The sequence below is a fragment of the Adiantum capillus-veneris genome, chromosome 3 (genome assembly GCF_014529385.1).
Source record: "Adiantum capillus-veneris isolate H3 chromosome 3, ASM1452938v2, whole genome shotgun sequence".
NCBI classification, from domain to species: domain Eukaryota; kingdom Viridiplantae; phylum Streptophyta; class Polypodiopsida; order Polypodiales; family Pteridaceae; genus Adiantum; species Adiantum capillus-veneris.
Genome location: NC_140933.1, coordinates 77,699,386 through 77,712,825, shown reverse-complemented (window position 1 = coordinate 77,712,825; position 13,440 = coordinate 77,699,386).

Here is a 13,440-nt window from a genome sequence, read left to right as displayed (position 1 = left end):
GAATGATTGCACACTTGTGGCACTGGATCTAGAATCACTTGCAAACCCAACACTCTTTTTGACCTTCGATGATAACTACGCACTTTGACCAAATTCACACAAAAATTTATTGTTCAAAGGATCACTTTTAAGTTTTTCTAGTGCTTGTGCATCTTTATGTTGATTTTGAACTTGCAATGCTTTTACTCGTGCTTCTAATGGTAATGATGGACTGTTTGATTGTATCAAAATTGACAGCTTAGATGCATTTACATCAGGGTTCACATTTTTAGCTTGCTCGATGCTTTGCTTTGCAATTACCGTGTCCCTGTTGGCTGGATTTCTTGGACAATCTTTACAAAAATGTCCAAATTTTCTTCCACAATATGAGAAATACACCACGACTAGCAGTATCTTGATTGGTTTTTCCATTTCAAGCTCTTATTGAGAAGTTTCAGCTTTTGTGCTGGCTATGTTGTCAGCATCTTCCTTCCGAACACTGAGCATCAAGCTGAAGACTGCTCCATCTTGACCTTTATATTGCCTTTGACGTGGTTCTTTAATTAAATTGGCTTCTATTGGTTGATGGTTGGATCTTTGAATTCTGGCTCTCAACTATAAATTTAACCATTGTAATCCATGTAGAATGATCCTGATTGCATGCACCATCTGTATGGTTTGCTAGCTTGTGCATTTGCCTAGATAAACTATTGGATCTATTTTTTGAACTTCTATTTGCACTTCATCCTTTAGCTTGCAATAACTGGCTCCACTAAAGTCTGTAAATATCTTGGAGTTTTTTGGATCTAGTTTCACTTTGATCAATAGGATCTTGGCTCCTATGCTACTTTCACTGTGTTACCATGTACATGTGGTAGTGATGTGTGTGAACAGACTTAGGACCGCCGGGTCATTTTTTCCCTCTTTAGGAGGTTTTTCCCCCCGTGCATTGTATATACACCCATCATTCTAGGGCTGCCTATCTTTCCATTGCACACTAAGTAAAACTCTCTCTATTGTGTGCCTTGAGCTTCATTCATCTTCTCCAAGTTGTGTGTATTTTCTTGCAACCCTAATTCCAACAATTGGTATTAGAGCAGGTTGTGTCCTGCCAAGCTTAGTCACCAGCTGCTCCAGCATATGCCTGCTCACTTTCTCTGATTTTTGTGAGCTTGGTGAGTGTTCGCAAGTCGACAAAAATTTTAGGAAAGCTTGGAAGCTTAGTCTGTCCAGATTTCTATTTCGGGCTCATTTCGGTCTCCGTTTCCATTACAGATAGTACTGCACAAGCTATTTTGTCATTTTGTGCATTTTTTTTGTCAGTGCCATTTTTTGCATAACAGGTCGCTTATAGTCTTCTACGGTTTTTGTTATATAACACGTGTTGTTCTTGCTTTGTTTCCCCTCTTTTCGAGCAATTTTCACATCAAGTGCAACATTTACCATGAATGACAACAACACAGTTGTGTTAAAGATGTTTGCTGCTGATGAGGACAGATTGGATGGGGACAATTACCCTATGTGGGCTTACATGATGCAACATGTTCTTGTGTCAAAGGGCATCTAGAATATTATGCAGGGCATTGATGTACGTCCTGGTTCTGAGGATGTGGCAGGTCTTGCTGCAAGGATTGCTGCTATTAGAGTTGTTTTTGCCTACCGCAAAACAATCTCGTTGGGATGTAAAGGATGCACAGGCTCATGCATTGATTGCATTGTCTGTGAAGCGCACCATTGTTCCTCACATCCGTTCAACAAAATCTGCAAAATAGGCTTGTGATATTTTGGCTGGTCTTTATGCAAGTCGCAATGAGGCTAAAATTGCTTTGTTGCGTAAAGAGATGGAGTCGAAGATTATGCATGAGAAAGATGATATGGACACTTTCCTTGCTGGTGTCAAGGATATCAATGAGCAACTTATTTCCGCAGGTGAAGTCATTTCAAACAGTTCCCTTGTGCAGACTGTTCTTGATGCCTTACTAGATTCTTACCAGCCTTTTGCTAGTACTTGGAGACTTATGGCCCAAGGAAATCCTGAAGTTTTCAAGTTTGATGCACTATGCACATTGCTATTACAAGAGCCACTTTCCACAAAAAAACAGGACAAGATAGTGTGCAATTGAATAGGTTTTTATCGCTGCTCAAAGAAAAAGTGGTAACAATAATGCATCCACTTCTCATCGTTCTTCCTCGAGTGGAAAATCACATGTTCCTAATGCTTCTGCTGGCAACAATTTGTCTGGAAATTTTGGTGATAAGGACAAAAAAAAGATGTGTTAACATTATTGTAAAGCTAATGATCCCTTGATCAAGCAGTGTCCTAAGTTGAAGGCCAAAGAGGCAAAGAAGAAAGAGGGCGGTTCCACTGCAAATGCTAGTTCACTACAAATGCAGCTATTGTTGAGTCTTCTGTAAAAGGAGACTGTGATGCTGATGTTGATACATAATGGGATTTTAGTGCAGAGTGTACCTATAATCTTGTTGTCCATGATGCATGCATTTTGATTGCTGTAGATTCACATGTGTGGTATTTTGACAGTGGTGCTACAAAGCACATTACCTCTCATCGTGATTTGTTCACCTCTCTTGAGTCTGTCCCTCATGGGATTTTAACTTATTTGTGCCAATAATGCCTCTTATTCGGTTGAAGGAGTTGGAAAGATTGTGCTTACTACTACAAATGGAAGTTCTTTCACACTTGTTAATGCACTTTATGTACCTAGGATCAAGAAGAATCTTTTGTCTGTATCTGCACTTTGCTAGACTTGGTCTTGTTGTGAAATTTGTGGATGATAGATGTGTTGTACACGATCTCAATTTCGGTGATGAAATTATTGCATCTAGAATTTTATGCCGTGGGCTGTATAAGCTCACTTTGTATGACAAGTGTGGGTAGAATTTTGCAAATGCAGTTGTGGATTCAAAGGCTATTTCAGATGCAAAATTTTGGCATGCACGTTTTAGTCATCTGAATTTTGCCAGTTTGCTACGTTTGTAAAAATTTGATATGGTTGCTTCTTTGCCACCTCTTGAAGCACTTGTTAAACATGTTTGTGAAGGATGTATTTTGGGTAAGATGCAGCGTTCAAAGTTTCCAAAGGATGGTTAAGTAAGGGCCATATGCAGGTTGTAGCTTGTGCATAGTGATGTTTGTGGGCCCATACAAACTCCGTCCTTGGGCAATTACCTTTACTTCATGACTTTCATTGATGATTACTCTAGGCATGCATGGGTGTATCCGCTTAAAGAGAAGTCCGAAGTTTTTATGTGCTTCAAACAATTTCTGGCTGAAAAATGTCTCAAAATGTACTATGGGCACCCTTCATTCCGATCAAGGGGGGAGTGTTGGGGTATAAAGCCCAATGTGGTCGCCCAGGTAAGTGGGCGGGCCGCCAGGTATGTACACATATTCTTTTGTAAAAACCTAATAAGAACTCACTATGCTCTACACATTATAGTGGAGCGAGTTCACCATATCGTCGTGCTCTTCTTCTCGCACTCTCTCTCGCGTCGCACTTCCGCTCGTACTCCTTCAACTGGTATCAGAGCTCAGATCGAGGCTCGGGGCAGCATTTTGCAGGTAGCCAAAGTCACCTGCTTAGATTGGAGTGAGATTCGACAGGCGAAGACACGGCCCCAATTCCTGTGGGTGAGCCCGAAGGGCTCGGTGTTCTCAGAATTTTATTCAAAGGTCATCTCGGCCACCGTTCGGCTTCGACAAAGATTTGCGCAGGCATTTTTGACTGCGTGGTCTTGGCGGGTGCAGATCCGACTCTGCAAATTTGGGGTTTCGGCCTACGACTGCAAGTGCTGAGGATATCTACACTTCTAGAGTGCTGATTTGTGGCTATCTACACAATGAAGGACGGCTTACAGTTCTTGGAGGCGTGTCACATACGACACGGGCGCACCTACACACAGACTATAGGCGACATCCACCAGTTCATTAGGTAGCTTGTGTTTGCTGCTTGATATTCCAGATTTCATCCGGACATTGCAGGTACTTCCACATGGGATGTATTGTCAGAGATGATGTATGTTTGTTGAGGGTTTGCTAGCTGTGAGTCACGCAGCAAACAACCGCCGCAACGATTACAACATACAGTGGGAAATTTGTGGATGTATGACTTTGTGGGAAGTCTATGTACTGCCAGATTTATTGCAGCCTTTGTTGAGGGTCGAGTGAGGTTTTATTGAGCTGGAGGATTCTCGAATGTTGAGATCCTTTCGGTGATACAGGTCTTGGAGCGATCCCTCGAGCACCCTTAGATAGGCAGCTAGGATGTATTGACTGTGAGTTAGACAGTTGGGATTGCATCTTTGCTTTACTGCCGTTGAGGCATTGTCGCAGTCTATGCTTACAGGACAGTGACAGGACAATGAGAGACAGTACAGGTGCAGGACAAGTTTACCCACAGCTTACAGTGTTAGAGAGACAGTGGTTTTTTGAGCTGTTTTTTGAGTACACCAGAGCCATTTTACAAAAGAGACTCTGTCGAAATTTTTGCAGAATCTGAAGCTTTCTTGGTTCATTTGACAGGTTGATATTGGTTCAGAGGTTAGTTTACAGGGGAAACTCTGCCGAATTTTTCCTAGGAAAGTAAACTACTGTGAAGTGTAGCTATGGCTGGATCACAGGACACTGCTCTTTACAATATCAAGAAGCTGGATGGAACCAATTTCCCATTGTGGAAGAAGCAGATTTGGCATGTGTTGGTACAAAAGAAGCAGATAAAACCAATAAAGCTCAAGGGGATAAAACCAGAAGATATGGACGAAGATGAATGGAGCGAAATGGATGAATTGGCACATTCTACCATTATGCTGACTTTGGTAGAAAGCGTTTACTTCAATGTAGCAGATGAGATGTCGGCTTATCAAGCATGGACAAAGCTGAGTGATCTTTATGAGAAGCAGAGTGCAGCTTCACAGGTATACTAGCTTAAGAAGCTTGTTGACTTGAAGATGAAAGAAGGGACCCCTATGTCCAATCATCTGAATGAATTCAACACCATCTACAGTCAGTTGTCAGCTCAAGGTGTCAAGTTTGATGAACCTGTTAGAGCTATGTTCCTGTTGATCACATTGCCGGAAAGTTGGGACACTTTTCGCACAGCTTTGAGTAATTCTGCACCTCCAGATGGTTTGACCATAGCAGTGTAGAAGGCAGTCTGCTTACTGAAGAAACCAACATAAAGACAATGGACAAAGGCAAAGGAACAACCTTAGTTGTCAGGGGAAGGACCAAAGAAAAGTACAAAGGTGGAAAGAGGGATCAATCTCGTAGCAAGTCCCGCAGTGCTAAAGGCAAGAGTGACATAGAATGCTACCATTGTGGCAAGAAGGGTCACATGAAAAGAGAGTGCAGAGAATGGAAAGCAGAAAAAGGCAAAGAAAAAGCAGAAGACCATGGTGAGAAGAACAAGTCCTCAGTGAAGATTCAAGAAATAAATGTGACAAACACTGTTGTAGAGGATGACAGTCTAGTGTCAGGAGATATCTACTTCTTGAAAAATACAATGGACTCAGCTCTTCTTACAGCATCTGATGGAAATGCACCGAGTGACTAGATTATAGACTCAGGGGCATCACTTCATGTGTCTCCAAACAAGGAGTGGTTTACCTCTTATGTGACCACTAAAGATCATGTTCGGCTAGGCAATGGGCAAACATGTGAGATCTTAGGTGTTGGAGATGTTCAATTGAAGTTTCAGAATGGCTCTTCTTTCACGCTGAAAAATGTGAGACATGTTCCCGCAATTACAAAGAGCTTGATCAGCACAGGTTTACTTGATGATGCTGGCTACGTCACCACTTTTGGACAGAACATGTGGAAGATATCCAAGGGTTCCATGACAGTAGCACATGGAGTAAAGTTTGGAGGACTTTACACGATTTATGTATCAAATGTCTCTAAAAATGTAATCAATGTAACCGAGCAGCCGAACGTTTCTTTGTGGCATAGCCGGTTAGGACATATGTCCAAGAAGGGAATGGAAATCTTGTCTCGTTCTGGTTATTTGCCTGGCTTGTCATTTAATTATTTTGAATTCTGTGAACATTGTCTGTATGGTAAGCAAACACAGCAGCCACATAAGCATAGAAGCAGTAGAAGAGATACATAGTTGGCACTTGTTCATAGTGATTTGTGTGGACCTATGCCTAACCTATCTCTAGGGGGAGCTTCTTACTCTATGACATTTATAGATGATTACTCGAGGAAAGTATGGGTTTACTTTCTCAAGCACAAGGATGAAGCATTTAGTGTTTTCAAAACGTTTGTGACACTTGTGGAGAATCAAAGTGGCAAGAAGCTTAAATGCTTACGCACTGACAATGGTGGGGAGTATGTTTCAAAGGCCTTTCAGGACTTTTGTGAGTCAAAAGGTATAAAACGTGAACTTACTGCTCCTTACAATCCTCCTCAAAATGGTGTTGCTGAGAGGATGAATAGGACCATACAAGAGAAGGTCAGAAGTATGTTGTCTAATGCACAACTGCCAAATGGGTTTTGGGCTGAAGCTGTATCAACAGCTGTTCATCTTATAAATAGATCTCCTAGCAAGGTTTTGCAGAAGGATTCAGTGCCAGAGATGGTATGGTCAGGCAAAATGCCCTCATACAAGCATCTAAGAGTCTTTGGCTGTGAGGCATATACTCATGTTCCAAATGAATTTAGGAACAAACTTGAGCCAAAGAGTAGAAAGTGCATCTTTCTAGGCTATGGTAATTCTGGTGAGATGGGGTACAGACTTTGGGATCCCGAATCCAGAAAGGTTATCCGCAGCAATGATGTTCACTTTAATGAAGCCAAATATCATTCTAAACCAGAGAGGGTTGAGGAGATTAGAAGATTTGTCTTCCAAGAAGATGGACCTTCACGTGCAAGACAAAATGTCAGGGCTCAAGAGGAGCAAGGACAGGATAGAGTGGAACCACAGGTTGTGGCTGAGCCTGAGCCACCTATTGTGCGTAGATCTGGACGTATCACGCGACCTCTTGATAGGTTTGTTCCATCTATGAACTATGTCTTGTTGACTGATTGCAATGAGCCTTCATGTTACAAGGAAGCAGTGCAAATGAAGGACTCCGAGAATTGGCAATTGGCCATGCAGTTAGAGATGACAACTCTGCATAAAAACCAGACATGGAAGCTAGTTAAATTACCACAGGGCAAAAAGGCTCTACCTTGTAAATGGGTTTACAGGTATAAGATCACCACTAATGATAGTCAACCAAAGTACAAAGCAAGGCTTGTTGCCAAGGGCTTTAAGCAAGAACAAGGCATTGACTTTGATGAAGTCTTCTCTCCGGTGGTCAAGATGACTACATTGAGATGCTTTCTTGCATTGGTTGCCATATTAGATTTGGTGTTGCACCAAATGGATGTCAAGACAGCGTTCTTGCATGGTGATTTAGATGTGGAAATTTACATGCAGCAGCCAGAAGGGTTTGTTGAGAAAGGCAAGGAAGATTTGGTATGCCAGTTGTTAAAGAGTCTTTATGGCTTAAAACAATCACCGAGGGCATGGTACCATAAGTTCCACAAGTTTATGCTTTCTCAAGGATACAAACGTAGTGAGTTTGATCACTGTCTATATACAAAGAAGGCTAAGGATGGCAGTTGGCTGATCCTTATTTTGTATGTGGATGACATGTTGATTGCTGGCAAGCACTTGGAAGAAATTTCAGCTTTGAAGTCAAAGATGGCAAAATCGTTTGACATGAAAGACATGGGTGAGGCAAGTCATATACTTGGTATGCGCATTGAGAGAGACATATCACAGAAGTTGATTTGGTTATCTCAAACAGAGTATATTGACAAGGTTTTGCAACGTTTCAATATGGAGAAGGGAAAGGCATTGAGTGTTCCATTGCCACCATATGTGAAACTTAGCAAACAAGATTGTCCTGTGTCTGAGGAAGAACAGGCTGAAATGGATAAGATTCCATATGCGTCTGCAGTGGGTAGTTTGATGTATGCAATGATTGCTACTCGCCCAGACATTGCATTTGCAGTGGGAGTAGTAAGTTGATACATGTCAAACCCAAGCAAGAAACACATGGGAGGCAGTGAAAGGAATATTGAGATACCTGAAAGCTACAAAGAGTATGCGTATATGCTATGGGAGTCAGGAGCTAAGTGTAAAGGGTTTGACATACTCAAATTATGCAGGTGACTTAGACAACCGAAGGTCTATGTTAGGGTATGTCTTTACATTGGCTGGTGGAGCAGTATCATGGCGTTCTAGATTACAAGATTGTGTTACTCAGTCTACTACAGAGGCTGAATATGTTGTAGCATCAGAGGCATGCAAAGAATCAATTTCGCTTAATCGACTAGTAACAGATTTGGGAATCAAAGAAGAGATGCCTGTGTTACATTGTGATAGTCAAAGTGCTATACAATTGGCTCGCAATCCAGTTTATCACTCAAAGACAAAGCATGTGGATGTGAAGTATCATTTCATCAGGGAAATGCTTGAGGATAAGCAACTTCAGCTTGTCAAAGTTCACACCACAGAAAATCCTGCTGATCTACTTACAAAAGGACTTCCCTTAGAGAGCTTTGCGCATTTTCGCAAGCAGTTAGGTGAAGGGTAGTATATCACTTCTCTACATCTCTTGTATATTAGCTTGTATAATAGCTTCACTCACACTTAAAGTACCACATTGGACTTTAAGTGGGAGGTTGTTGGGGTATAAAGCCCAATGTGGTCGCCCAGGTAAGTGGGTGGGCCGCCAGGTATGTACACATATTCTTTTGTAAAAACCTAATAAGAACTCACTATGCTCTACACATTACAGTGGAGCGAGTTCACCATATCGTCGTGCTCTTCTTCTCGCACTCTCTCTCGCGTCGCACTTCCGCTCGTACTCCTTCATGGAGTATACATCTCATGAATTTAATGCATTTTTGGCTAGTCGTGGGATTAAACACCAATGTACATTTCCTTTTATTCCTTAGCAAAATGGTGTTGCTAAGAGGAAAAACAGGTCACTTATGGAAATGGCACGATGTATGGTCAAAAGTCAAGCTTTGCCGCATTCGTTTTGTCTTGAGGCCATCATGTGTGGCACTTATGTACTAAATAGGTGTCCTACAAAAGCTTTGCAGTCTATTACTCCATATGAAGCATGTCATGATAGAAAGCCTTCTATTGAGCACATGCATGTTTTTGGTTGTTTTGCATATGCTTTGGTGGCACAAACACGACGCACAAAATTAGATGATAAGGCTCTCAAATGTATTTTTTGTTGGTTATAGTGCTAAAGGCAAAGGTTACAGGTTGTATCATCCATAAACAAAGCGTATTTTGGTTTTATGAGATATTGTGTTTGTGGAAGATTCTGTTCAGCCCTTGTTGTCATGTACTAGAGACAGTAATGTAAGCTCACATAACATTTATGACACTTTGTTGCCTCTTTTCAGTGGTGGAAGTTCGAATGTAAATTCCAATGAGGCAAATGTACAACTTATGGGGGTTTTTGAAAATGTTATAGATCAGCCTATTACTCATGCAGATGTACATGATGTATGTAACATTTAATGGCCTAAAAAATTGTGTGTAGCGGAAATTAGCATGAACATAGTGGGCATTTCATTAGAATAGATTCCTAATGAGAATTACAAGAGTGCTTGGGTGGAGAGAGAGCAACAAAAATCATAACACCTAGTTAGATAGCATGAACAATACTTTCATAAGAGAGAGAAATTAAGCTATTGACAACAGTTGAGGACCAGATTTGCATGGAGCCGGTCCCCCCTCCAAAAGGCTTTGTATTATGGTTTCTCCCATCAAGAGAGACATTGTACAATACAATTCTTTGTGTTCCTTCAAGACTAGCTAGTGCAATGAATATGAAAGCTTCATGCACTAAGAAAAACACTTAGCAAACACAACATCAATTATCCCCGGTCTCAGACCCAAGACCTCACACACCTTCGAAGATGGTGAGAGCTAGCAGGGTATGAGAGTAGATTGAAAGGAAGAAGGAGTATCTTACGAGAAAGATGTATATCTCCTCACGTAATCACTCATATTAGCATAGCTTAGCTTAGTAATTAGCTTGGTAGAGGAGATGAGCATGCATTGAAGCTTGGCTCTTGGTTGGATTTGCATCCACATGCCAAGAGTGTGTCGATGTAGGCTTCTATCTCACAAGCTTGGAGTAGGTGATGAGCTCTCCATTAAAGCTTGGAAAGAGATAGTCTTCTCTTTCTTCACACATGAGATTGTGTGAGTGTGTGTGTGATAATGCCTTGCAAAAATCAGCCCCCTCTCTCTCTTGGGCGAGCCCTCTTGCTATTTGCTCTTGCTATCTCCTCATTGGACCTCCCCAGGGCTAGCCAATGACTATTAAGCAGCATATGTGATAGCCTTCTGACATGTGTCCCCCTTTCCCCTTTTGTGAGAGCTTTAGGTAATTTAATAATTCAACTAACTCTCATTGGACCCCTTTGCCCCCTGGCCATTAGGAATCAGACAAGCCATTGGGCTCCTGAATGCTCATTGGATCCCTTGGGAGACTGTCCAATAGTCTTCTAGAGGACTTAATTCTCATTGGTTCTTTTATTAAGTGTCTTTAAATTAATTAAACTAGATTTACTCTAGCCTAATTCTCATTGGTCCACCTCCAAGGCCATCCGATAGGAATTGGGTACACCTTGTGGGCATCTGGGCTAGGGAGCTGACATGTGTCCGTCATTCCCTTTGTGTAAAGGGAGCTTGTGTGTGTGTGTGTGTGTGTGTGTGTGTGTGTATGTGTGTGGCTTTCTCTCTCATCCCCTACAAGCTAGGCTCGCCCCCTCCTATGTAGGGATGTGTAAAGACTTTTGGGACACACACAAAGCATCCAATTCCCTTAAGGTTGACCTTTGGACACAACCTTTGAATTTTGGATTTAGCATTTTGGAAGTCTTAATGGGCTGAACCTTAGGGTCTTTTTAGCCCATTGTTGCACATGGCTCTTTTGCAGATGGCCTCCCATTTGGATCCTTATTTGCCCTCCTTTGGATCCCTACTGTGGCTGGTCTGCTAGCTTAACCAATATTCTAGCTTTTTCTCCCCTGGCACTTCCCCATATTAAATGATCAACTTAACATGAGAAAATCATTTAGGAGAATTAGATATTGATTATTATGACATTACCTCTCTCTTGAAATCATAGTCGTCCTCGACTATGGTGTAGAGAAGATAAAGCATATTCATGAGTCCTTTTCTTAGCGGGTAGAGGATCCCTATGTTACCCTACGACATCATTCCACAATGGATGACTAGTCCATTTGGTGCTTGAGAGCCTGAGGCTGCCGCAAGCATGTCTGCACATTGGTCCTATCAATCTTCCATAGTAGAGTGACAAGCTCTACTTGGTGTTTGGGAGACGTCGTCTCCGCAAACTTGATCTAAGCATGCATACTATTTCATTTTTGTGCACAATAAAGAAAAAGAGAGAGTCTTATAAGAAAAAAAACTTTGTTCATTTTTAACATTTTGTACATTTGCTTACTCTTGGGAAGCATTGTAAGCATTGACAAGGTTTAGGTTATCCTTTAATTGTATGCCTTGCATCCATCTAGCATCTTCAAAAGGATAATTCTTAAACTTAATAAGATATCGTCGGATAGTCTTACCGCCACTTAATAGCTTGTCTTCATGTCGGAGAATGGACTCGGGCTGTAGCACCTCCTCTTGGTCTTCGATCTCCGGTGGGTCTTCAATAGTTGGTTCTTGAGGTGGCTCTCCTTTGTAAGGCTTTAATAGGCTCACATGGAAAGCATTGTGTATGAGCCAATGATTGGGAAACTTGAGTTGATAGGCCATCTCATTGATTGGCCTAAGAATCTGGAAGGGACCATAGTACCTTTTTGCTAGCTTAGCATAGTACTTTTGGTGGCCCGTAGGATTCTTGCCCGTCGTGTGCCTTAATCGAGCCTTGGGAAACTTTAATAAGCCCCAATCATTTTCTTTAAAGGCTTGGGCTCTTCTGTGCTTGTCAGCAGCAGCCTTTTGCCTTTGCTGTGAGATAGAGATAGCATCCTTAATCTTTTGAAAAGATTCTTGTAGGTCTCAGCTATACTCATCTGTAGCGAAGATCTTCCCATGTACCTTAAGTAGCAAGGTACTTTTTGATCTCCCCTCAATTACCTCGAAAGGTGATTTTCCCGTGGAAGTATGTACAGTGTTATTGTAAGCATACTCCATTAAGGGTAAGTACTTCTCCCATTGGGATCTTTGATCTACTTCCGTTACATAGGCTTTTAGTAGATCGAGAATGGTTAGGTTAGCTACTTCACTTTGGCCATCCATTTGTGGATGATAGGCTGAAGAGAAGTTTAGCCTTGTCCCTAAATTCTCAAAGAGACCCTTCCAGAAATTACTGGTCATTCTAGGATCTCTATCCGACATTATGGACATTGGAAAGCCATGGTACTTGAAAATTTGTGAAATGAAGAGGGTTGCCATTTGATGGGCTTTGATAGTCTTTTTGACAGGTATAAAATGAGCTTGTTTACTGAACCTGTCTACTATCGTCCATATTCCCGTATTTCCATGGATAGACTTAGGCAATCCAAAGATAAAATCCATGGATATGCTCTCCCATGGTGAATTAGGGATTGGCAAAGGTTGAAGCAATCCAAGTTGCTTCCCTCTATCAAATTTTGTCTTTTGGCATACCACACATTTAGAAACATACTCTTGTATGTTCACTTTCATGGTAGGCCAATAGAAATATGTTTCAATTCCCCTTAAGGTAGAATGAATCCCTCTATGCCCCGCATAAGGTGGAGCATGAGATTCATACATTACTTTCTCACGTAGTGAGTTAGTAACACATAGTCTATTGCCATAGAGAAGATAACCATCTTGTAAAGTAAATGGTTCTTCTTTCTTCCCTAATGCAAGGGCTGAAATCACATCTCTAAAATCGGGATCAATAGCATACTCATCTATCATTGAAGATAGATCATTGTGTGTTGCTATGGAAACCGCATTCACTCTCGGTCGTCTTGAGAGTGCATTAGCTACTTGATTATGCTTGCCAGCAATGTGAGCAATATGAAAATGAAATTGCGAAAGGAAATTTGCCCACCTCATTTGTTTGTCGGAGAGCTTGGTCTGCGTCATGAAGTACTTAAGACTTTGGTGATCTATTCGCAGAATGAAAGGAGTCCCCAATAAATAGTGCTTCCATGAATCTAAGGCATGTAGAACTGCAAGGAGTTCCTTTTCATATATGCCTAGAGCTTGCTCAACAGGGTCAAGCCTTCGACTCTCATAGCCTATGGCGTGCCCTTCTTGGAGCAAAACAGCTCCAAGGCAATCACCACAAGCATCACATTGGACCTCAAATGGTTTTGAGAGATCCGGTAGTGTAAGCACAGGTTGAGAGATAAGCTTTTCTTTAAGCTTTTCGAAAGCATTGTTCTCCTTAGCAGACCATGTATACCTAACGCTT